Below are 11,468 nucleotides of genomic sequence, written 5' to 3'. Positions count from 1 at the left end.
TAAGATATGCATCTAGGAGAAGGAAACTCTAACATAAAAAACCTGCGGTCTACTCTATACTCGGTCCTTGCTTCTGAATTAGATGTACAATGTTGTAAATATACAACGATTTCCAACCACTTGAGAGAGATTGGAAAGACAAAAAAACTTGATGAATGGTTGCATCACAAATTGAACGACAACTAAAAGAAATGCCGTGATGAAATGTCATCTTCTCTTCTTTTATGCATAAAGAACGATCCGTTTCTCGACCGGGTTTTTCACAACTGGCGAAACCTGAGTTACACCAAAACAAGATCATGCTGACTGTTTGGTGGTCTGCAACCAGTTTCGTCCATTACAGTTTTTTTTTAATGCAGGCAAAACGATTAAGGCAGAAAAATACCGTCAACAAATGGATGAAATGCATCTGAAACTTCGACAACAACAGCCAGCATTAGTCAACATAAAAGTCCCAACCACATGTTACTAAACCGACCACTGCATAAGGTGAATGAATTAGCCTATGAAATTGTCTCATCCGCCATACTCTCCAGACCTCTCACCTACTGACCACCACTTTTCAAGCATCTCAACAACTTTCTGTACGAGAATGGCTTTAAAAACCTAAATGATATCAAAAACACTTTCAGTGACTTCATCGTCACCAGAACGCAAGATTTTTATGTTACTGCCATAAATACACTTATTTTATGTTGGAAAAAATGTGTTGATTCTGTTGGTGCTTATTTCGTTTCAATATTTTTTTTGTTTTAGCCGATATGTTCATCTGAATTTAAAAGTTAAAAAGTGCAATAGTGCCACTTGGACGTAAGAGTCTACCATTTGTGATCATATCTACAGAGATACTATGTACAGAGTTGAGCAGCGAGACGCCTGGTCACACTACACTTGAATTTCTGCATGTCAGTTGTCAGAAAAGCTGGGACCCGGGAAGAAATTCCAAAATTTATCAGTTCAAGGAAAGAAACTATTAGAGTAAAATACTTTCCAGCATCTAGGGATCTCTGCAGGGGGTGGGATTTTGCAGGTTTTCATCTTAGTTGGAGCTATTTACGTTGAGGGGGTATCAGTGCCTTGAATCCATCAGAGCATATTCCATTAAAATACTTGTAAAACAGGCACCGAAATGCAACATTTCATGAGACAGTGGTTGTAATTTGGATAATAGCGCAATTGGCAACTCTTTTTTGGATCCTGTCAGACAGACTAGTGGCAGATGCATCAGACCAGATGTGGCAGTAATACTCCTTGCGTTGTGAATGATGGCCTTGTAGATATATAAGATACTCTCAGGTGTAAGCTACTTTTTAGCATGGTAAAGAGAAGCCACCTTCTTCAGAGCAACCCTGGCAATGTCTTTAATGTATTTGTTCCAATTCATGGTGCTTGTGAATGTTAAGCCGAGGAGTTTAAATAAAAAGTCTTCAGGTAGCGTATTATCAGTCAATGCAGTTAGTGGTTGAGAAGATTTCTTGTAAATGTTAAAGGAAAAAAACTTAGTCGTAATGGGGTAGATATTTAATTGGTGCCCACATCACCAATATGTGACACAAGGTCAGAAAGTGGTGATCTAAGCAAGCTCCCCTAAAGGAGGGGCACTCTTGCAATTACAAAAATTGCCTGAGTATCCTCGTTGGCATTCCCCGGTCGGGGCACCTCAGGCAACAAGCAATAAACTTGCCCCACCCAAAAGCCAGGTGGCAAGGTCTGGGAGGGTGGACCTCCCAAGTAATATCCAGGCAGTGTACCTCAGTCCGACAGGTAGTGGGCTGGTTCCCGGCTCCATACCTGTCGGGCTGAGTGTCAAGAACGGATCCTTGACAAATACTCTACCTAGTCTCCAAGCTGCCAAAGCAGCAAGGAGACTCATCCCAACACGAAAGAGTCATAATGGGGTATTTATTTGCTTCTCCACATAAGCAAAATATGCCACAAAATCGGTTTTTATGTGGAATGAAGGGGAAGGGGGGATGATATATAGCACTGCCCCTACATGGACCAACAACCAATTGCCACAAGGGCAATGATCATAAAGTGCAGAATCTACGGGAACAGATACTACACTTTGAGGTATTTATTTGCTCCCCCACTGAGCAAATGAGGCACAAGGCCGATTTTTAAAGTGTGGAGTGAAGGGGAAATGGAGACCAACTCCCCGGGGAGTAGGGGAGCTGGATAGTGACAATTGGTATGAAGGGTTGCCCCTACATTGACCAAGGTCTTATATGTGGGGTTTCCCCCACATATGGTCTTTACTTGCAGTATCTGTGGGAACAGATACTACACTTTGATCTCAGTCAAAAGGCCGAGATGGTCCCTCACAATTGGGAGATTCTATTTATAAACGCTGCTGCTAAGAACTGACAAATCAAATTAATTCACATTCTGCTACCAACCAATTAGAAACCAGAATAGTTCCATAAAAATTAAACCTTTTTAGCAACATTGTATATGTTTTCTTCGTGTCAACATGAGAAGGGTCTTCTGCTCTTTGGCTGCAAAATTATAAAGTCTACTGAGAATTCTTCATCTCCAGGACTTGTATAGAATAACTACCCATCGAAAATCTTCTGAAACTAAACATGGCTTCCAATTCAAGAGTTACCATCCATTTACATCCCCATTCCACTCCTCTGAGGTTTCAGCCATTGCTTTAGATATGTGTTCATTCATTTTCTACTCGTGTCTGTTATAGAATATAATGTTATCAGCAAATATACCCATCTCCAAGACAATTTTATCAGGAAAGTCATTTATGAATATCAGGAATAATAAAGGTCCCAGGATAGACCCTTGTATGTTGTTTTGATGTATGACCATTGATGACAACCTGGAATTTTCTCTTGTCCAAAAAGAATTTCATTATATTATGTATTCATCCAGAGCTTGTCTTAATGCTTACTGTTGATCAGAAAGAAGTTTAGTATCTATGAGGTGGTGGACTAGTCCTTAATCGATTAAAGACTCAAAGATTTTGGCAAGGAGAGGGAGAAGGTTAATGGGGTGGTAGTTGAGTGGGTCAGGTTTTTTGCCAGAATTTTTGAAAACTGGCACTAAAGAAGCAATTTATCCAGAAGTTAAGGATAATAAGAGTTTGAGGGAAAGATAGACGAAGCAAGAAATCTTAATATGTACTGCGAACCTAATATCATATCTAGTTCATGTAATCGTCAGTTATTACTCAACTATAAATGAAAGGCAAATAAATGGAAAAATTTGGAGAATGAAGAAGACGGAATATCTTCTATAATATAAATCTCACCTGTCTGTTTAAATGTATGTATGTATGTATGTATGTATGTCTAAAACTTTCCAGAGGCAACATATTTTCATGAAGTCAGTATCGTTTTGAAGCGTGACCCTTCAGACGATAAATATAAAAAAAAAATGACTAAAAATATTAATTCCTTCCCTTCAACTGGGCACTTTTCTACGGGGAGGAGTCGCTTTTTTCACCGATATTTTCGAAAGTCATCGCCTCTTTTCGATTGACTAGCCTTAATTTAAACATTCGTCACTTCCGGTTTGGCGATGGATGCAACAGCAAAGACATCATATTTTTTTCACGTTCTTTTCCTCCTTCACGGTACGTGTCTTAGCCTGCCTGCCGACTATCACTTTTTTTTTTTTTTTGCTCAACATACACCTCCAAACACCCGGGCAACGCCAAGTACCCAGGCTAGTATATAATAAAGGCAAAACACACAACTATTATTAAGTACTCACAGTTATGGCTGAAAAATAATTAATGGACACATGGACTGGGTGTGATATTAGGTTTAATTTCCAGTATACATCAAGATATAGCCAAGGTCGCTGGAAAAATGGAAGGATCCTTCTACCGCTCCAGAATATATCTCATTGCTGATGCAATTCTCTATCTATATAAAAGCCAAATACGTCCAAGGATGGAGTACTGCTGCCACATCTGGGCAGGAGCTGCTAAAAACAGCATATCCTGCATTGACAGAGTACAAAATAGACTTCGTGGCTTAGTGGGGGATGCCCTTTTCTCTTCCCTGCAACCTCTCTTCCACAGGAGAGACGTTGCGAGCCTGTCTTTGTTTTATCGTTACTTCCATGGCAAGTGCTCGTCTGAGCTCCAATCCCTGGTCCGCCCTTGCCAATCTTTCACGAAAAACACCCGTCTTGCTGAAATCACTGTCAAAAACTTTCCCCACTCTTTATCTGTGCCTAAACCAAAACGTAGATTCCATTAACAAAGCTTCTTTCTTAGAAGTGCACGCCTGTGGAACTCTGTTCCATTTGCCTGTTTCCCACCTGACTACAACCTGGATGTCTTCAAGTCCAACATAAACAAATTCCTGATGAACCGCCCCTTTAAGTAAGACACTTTGTAAAATCACCAATACTAACGTACTGTATACGCAATAACCCTTATCCCTGAGTAGTTTCCGGGCCTTGATAAGTGGTGACCACCTTGTAAAAAAAAAAAAAAAAAAAAAAAAGATATAGCATAATCACATTAACACACCGGTTCCAGTTAGATCACCAAAGTTAAGCTGTAACGTAGTTGTTGCAGTTCAACACTCAAAACCCACGTTAAATGCAAACAATTGCAAGGAAACAAAGACAAGGAAAGAATTTTACTCACTTTTTTTTTAATTGAAACAGACATTTATTTACAATTACTTCCAGAATAACACCAGGTGCTGTATATGCTCTCCTCCTCTTATTTCAGCATTGTTTCCGGTCATCCTGGACTTCTGCCCACTGGACTCAAGCAGTGCCGATTCAGGAGACGTGTGAGTAAAGATTGCGTAACCCTTGTCATACAATTACACCCTCACAGAAAATATCCATTATCTTTCGGAACTGATCGGCGGCGATGATGAGGGCATCAAAATCTTTCACTTCGTCAGTCTTCCCCGCAATACCTTCTCATCCTCGAGAAGTCTACTTCTTCGCAGCCAAGAGTTGTCCCCCTTGGACTCCAGTGGTTTCATAATATAACAACGACAGCTTTTGCACTTGGGGTCATATCCACTAAGGCGACATAATCCTCACATACATATCAATTAAGGCAATGAAAGTCACAAGGCCCAACTCCATGCACACATGCTAATTTGTCTACCTTTCGAGTGGACTTTTTAAAACAGTGGAAGGTAATAATAATAGACACCGTTGCATAATTAATTCCAGCTTTTTTCAATTAAAATCATTTTCATTAAAAACTATTTCACATTTTATTCATGTTTTTCGCCTTACTTTTTCAATTCCTTTCAATATTGATGTTTTTGTTTTGTTTCGTTTTGTACTTGTGCAGAACATAGACAGTGTTATCGTCAGAACTTACCAAGCAGATTACGTAAAAAGCCGAAAGTGCTGAGTCAATGAAATCACAGCAGCCAACATCATTTAAAGAAACATTTGCTATCATTATTTTATTATAAAAAATTGATTTTCTCTCGATTTGAATAAAATAAAAATCATAAAAACAAAATGTTTTGTTTGTTAGTTGTTTGTTCTTCAAAAAGTTAATATTTATTCATGATACTTACCTTAGAATGGGTGATTTTTTTCTTGATTTGAATTTTTTTCTAAGTTTTGTAAAAATTGTCCAATATTATTGCATTTTCTTTGTAATTACAAAAAGAATGCAGTCTTCATTTTTTTTTTTTTTTAAATTTCATTAAATTATCTTTGTAATAAGAAAATAAATATTTTTTATTGAAAAAAATTGGCCAACGTTTGCACAAAAACATAACTCCACAAAACTTGTTCAGCACCTTCTAACATTTTACTTAAATTACCAGGAAAATTATTATGGTAGCACGTTTACGGCATGAATACCTTATTCTATTTTGATTTCTAAATCTATTATATAAAAGGAACTCTGTGTGCGTGTGCGTATGCTCCTTCTGGGCTTGAAAATGGCTAGGCCGATTTTTATGAAATGTCACATGGAGGTACTTTATGTGTCTGGCAGTGTTCTTGGATAGGTTTGATATCAAAATGTTTTGAAGAGTTTGGTGTTAATCGTGATACCCTGCACTGATGATTCCCGAAAGGATGAAACACTAGTGTCTGTAGGTATTTGATGATTATAGTAAATAATTATGTCAGCCTCTTTAAGAAATTCGTTTCTTATCATTGAGCACTTTCAGCTGAATTAAAGTCGGTCAATTTAGCTCTTATGCATAGATCATCATATAACAATTAGATCACTGTGACTGACATAAAAACATTTAAAAATAAAATGTTTAAATTCAGCGTTATTTCTTGCGGTTAATGGTAGCCAAATTGATACAGCCTTTGCTGATCGAGCCAGAGATGGCTTGTGTTGCCAGGTTCAAATGTATCGATTGGTGTTAATCGTGATACCCTGCACTGATGATTCCCGAAAGGATGAAACACTAGTGTCTGTAGGTATTTGATGATCATAGTAAATAATTATGTCAGCCTCTTTAAGAAATTTGTTTCTTATCGTTTAGCACTTTCAGTTGAAATAAAGTTTGCCAATTTAGCTCTTACGTGCAGATCATCATATAATGATTAGATCACTGTGACTGACATAAAAAAACCTTTAAAAATAAAATGTTTAAATTCAGCGTTATTTCTCCCGGTTAATTGTAGCCAAATTGATACGGTCTTTGCTAATCGAGCCAGAGATGGCTTGTGTGGCAGAGTTCAAATGTATTGACTGGTGTTAATCGTGATACCCTGCACTGATGATTCCCGAAAGGATGAAACACTAGTGTCTATAAGTATTTAATTATTATAGTAAATAATTACATATATAAATATATATATATAAAATTTTATAAAATTAACAGGTTCTCTACAGTGCAATGTAGACTACAATGTATTGTAGACTAAGTCACTGTGGAAAGCCATGTAAAGCTTCCTCCTGGTGCACAGCAATGAGCCCTCAACTAGAGCAGGCAATCAATTGATTTGATTGAAAAATAGGTGATTTCACCAATTTCAATGACAATAAAAATATGGGAGTGTGAAACATTCATTGATCATCATTTAATCTTGAGCAACGTCGAGTCTCCCTGCTAGTTATATATAGAACAGAAATTATGTCGACTGACTGAAAAGAAATCCCAACAAATAAAAAAGGGGACACATTTTCTGTATTTCAACGCAACGAAAAAAAAAAAAAAAAAAATCCAGTGAGTTTTTTGTTTTTATTTCTCCATTTTTTTTTTTTTTGTTCCAATATTTTCTCATTTGTTGATGACAAAATTTAATGAAAACTTTTATTTAAAAAAAAAAAAAATATGTTAATCATATTCAAAAAGAAACGTACTTATTTTTATTTGGATGGCTATTTTTAGGATTCTAGTCTAGGGGAAAATTCTTAAAGGGACATTTTTAAGGGAAACAGTTTTTAGGTAATGTTCAAACGTCGAAGAACGATAGAAATATTAGATGAGGTATACATATAAAATAATTAGTTAAAAAAACTTAAATTGACAAAACATGGAATGCTTGTTCATATTTATATAGTCTTACAGAACAGAAGGGGGATAAGCCAAGATAGAGAAAATCTGAGACAATAGAGGCAATGAATTATCTACGATTCTGAAAAATCGTAACCAAAACTTCCTCATTCAATTATACAAATTGCATTTGATTAAAAGTTATTAATGCGTCAATGTTCGTTTGTTTTCATGAATCTTTTAGTAAAATAGTTATCCCTCTGACAGGTTATGTAAACGCACCAACTTTCCAGGATAAAATGACTTATGGTAAAAATCTTTGGCAACAAAAACCACTAAAAATTCTTTCACGTCAAATAAACATCTATGTCTTTTTAAAATTTCAAATTGGCAAGTTGTCGGGCGAAAACAGAGATTTAGAAAATTACTTCATTTTTAGCAAACAAAAATATTTTAAATTGTTACAATGAAACCGCACAAAAAAGGCGCGTTTAGAATTCTTTATAAGAATAATGCAATGTTAATGATGTGTGTCCAATTTTTCATCGATTCAGGTGGCATCCTGCCTGATGCAGGCATTGACGGTTATGACTCTTCATCTCTCTCTCTTCATCGAGCCATTAATGAATTCATTGTTGTTCATCATTTGTGATGTTTGCCCAGCAGTTCAGACTGTTCACGTGTGATTCTCGCTGTTATCTTCTGCTCTCGATCTTTCCAGTCGAACTAATCTGTTATATTCCGCTTTTTCTTTAGACATGGACCATGAACCTCATCTGTCTTTTTCGTGCTATTTTCATCAGAGAGCTTTCTGTGTTCGCCATTTATATACAAGGGAGATAATCCAAATCTTGTGTTACATTTATATACAAGGGAGATAATCCAAATCTTGTGTTACAAGGGAAATAATTCAAACTTTTAAAATAAAAAAATAATGAAAGAAAAAAAAAAAAGACAAATAATGTTATTATTTTATTTATTTTTTTTTATATATATATTTACAGTATTTTTGTTGCAATTTTTTTAGATAACCAAAGCTTAAATCTGTCCATTCACGCACACGCCATAACTGTTGTTGTACGATTCAGTAAATATTTTCTTTACTGACAACAGGGTTTAGAAAAGAGTCGATTAAAAACTTCCAGCGTCAGGGGTGGATGTCAAAAAGACTCTTCACACAGAAAAAAAAAAAACTTTTTAAAAGTTAACCATATTGACAAAACAACATGGCTATCAATTTAACCAGATGAGCTATTGGCCTCTTCATTTTTCTTCACCCTACTTTCCTTTCTTTTTTGTTTTATTAGGAACAAAAAGGAAAAAGAAAAAAAAAAAGATTGTGTGTGCATGGGTAACACCTATACACGCATACACGTATGTATATAAAATGTAAACTCAGCCAAACAACATTAACACGCAAACACATGCACGCCAATATTAAATATTAATAGATTTTATTTTTGTTGTGTGTTTTTTTGTTTTTTTTTAAACAATGTAAATTAAGGATTTTAAAAAAGTTTAGGAGTGAGATTAATTGTAGTGTCAACAAGACAATAAAATAAACTTTGTCGACAGAGGAAGAGAAAAAAAAATGTTTTGGAAGTGAAAGAAGTCGACGCGAGGTTTTGTTTTACATATGAAATCTGTGATTGTGCTTAGAAAAAAAAAACACTGGGTGATGATTTTTTTTTTTTTTTTACGGGAATGTTTTTTTTTTTAATTTTTACCTTGCAAATATTTTTTATTTTATTTTAATTTAATCTTTCATAAAAATGTTCATAAAACAAATGTATCTTGGGTGGAGAGGAGGAGGAGGTCATGGAATTAAGCAGTTAACAAAAAGGATGTCCGGGTTTTTTATATATATATATATATATATATATATATATATATATATATATATATATATTTTTAAAAGGTATTTTTGCAAGGTAAAAAGAAAAAAATTAAGAGACATTTTTCACTAACACACAAACTGATACAAAAAAAAAAAAAAAAAAAAAAAAAAAAAACAATGGATTTGTATTTTGCTAGCTGTGGTCTCATTTTGTTTTATGTTTTTTTTTTAATAAATTTTGAATAATTTAAGTTTTAATCCTAGGGAAAATTTCAGCTTTTTTTTATTTTTCTTATTTTATCTGTTTTCTTAATACTGTGTCGTTCGTTTGCCATCAAAAGATGAAATGTCAGAACGGCATGCAAGCAGATTTTAATTTTACAGTTCCGAATCTGAAATTCATAAGAATAATGATAATATTTAAAAAAAAAAAAAAAAAAAAAAAAAAAGAAAGTTACACAGCAGCAAAATTAAGATTCTTTCTTCCCTCTAAATAAATGTTCTCATCCTTTCCACCCAAGGTGACACCAACACTGCCCTCCCTCTCCCCCCTTTCTCCCCTTTCATGTAGGGGAAGAGTTGGCTAAAATGAACGAAAAGGGGAGGGTTAATGGTTAACATTTATGCACCCAATTAAAACAGGAGCAATATAACACATCAATCAAGTAGAAAAACATGGCTTGAATTTTAATATCTGTATCTCATGTACCTGTATTTCTGACTGTTGTGGTGACCACCCAACGGATAACAACAAACTCTTACACTTACTATAAAGACCAGGAGAATATGTCTTCAGCGTCATGCACATTAGGTAGCCAAACTGACCTATAACCACTTCTCTTTAGTTGTTTCATTCACTTTTTCTGTTCAATATTTTTTGTTTCTGCTAAATACTATTTTCTCTCTTCCATAATTTTACCAATCCACAACACTGACCTATAAATAACTTTGATGAATACACATTTATTATTTTTTTAATAATCAAATATTTATTGAAATCAAAAATTATATTTTTGTCACTTCATGTGATGCCAGTTAGATACAATTAGTGAAACCTAACACTTCTCTTTCATCCATCAGCAATTTTTAACACCTGTGTCTGATGTGAGACCACAACCATTCCAGCATATTTAATTTTTAGACAGGAGGGAAGAAAAAAAATAGGTCCTTCTTCATTAGTGCAACAAAATTTGAAAATTGAAATACTGTCACAGTAATGAACATATCCAAAAATTATGAGAAATGATGAAGTAAAAAATTAATTATTAATAAACATAGTTTTCGAAGATAAGCAAAATATGAGTTTTGCAAAAAACAGAAACCGGGGATTCTTTTTTTTTTTTTTTTAAATATAGCAAAAGGGAGATAAATCTTTAATGAAAATAGTTTTCAAAGACAATTATCTAAAATTGGATTTTGCACAAAAAAAATAAATAAATAAAACCAGAGGATTCAAATTGCAACAAAAGGGAGGCAAATCTTTTCTGTAAACTGAAAATTTTTTGACAAACTTAGCAAAACTTAATTTTCGATAAATGTCTTCAAAGACTGTTTCCATTAATAATTTTTTTTACTTCACCATTTTTTGTAATTTTTGGATATTTTCATTTCTGCGACATGACAATTCAGTAGATACCATTAGTTTCATTTGAAATTGAATATTTTATTTTTTTTGAATTTCGCTACAATAATGAAGAACCAAAAAATATTTATTGGAAACGAGACATAAAACGGTTAAAACTGGGCCAAAGTTATAGCCCGTTGACTTAGAACGAGTGCTTTATGCGAAAATTATGGTTGAATATGATTACATTTATGCTCACTTTTGCATTAAATAATAATCCCTATTAATCCCTAACTGTGCATCGAACAGATATCATAATACTTAGTTCACTGCACCTTATCATAACAAAGGTTCCGCAAAATTTCAGCCAGATCGGATCAAAAAAAGAAAAAAAGTGGAACAGACAAAGACAAGTATAATATAGATCATCAGATTCAAAAACTCACTAATGTCTCCACTTCTTTCAGATTTTTCTCCTTTTGAAACGAATTTCATGTTTTTCTATGGGTTGGAATATCAAGGAATCTTTTATGATTAAATAAGGTTTCTTTTCAAATAAACAACCGATGAAATCACCCAAGGTAAAGAGAATAGAGAACAAGTTCCAATTTTGACATTTTTTTTTTTTTTTTTCATGTCACCAGCAGAGAAT

Source organism: Euprymna scolopes, chromosome 26, assembly GCF_053919585.1.
Source record: "Euprymna scolopes isolate OS-2025 chromosome 26, ASM5391958v1, whole genome shotgun sequence".
In the NCBI taxonomy this organism is placed as follows: domain Eukaryota; kingdom Metazoa; phylum Mollusca; class Cephalopoda; order Sepiida; family Sepiolidae; genus Euprymna; species Euprymna scolopes.
Note: the sequence above shows the minus strand (reverse complement) of the source record.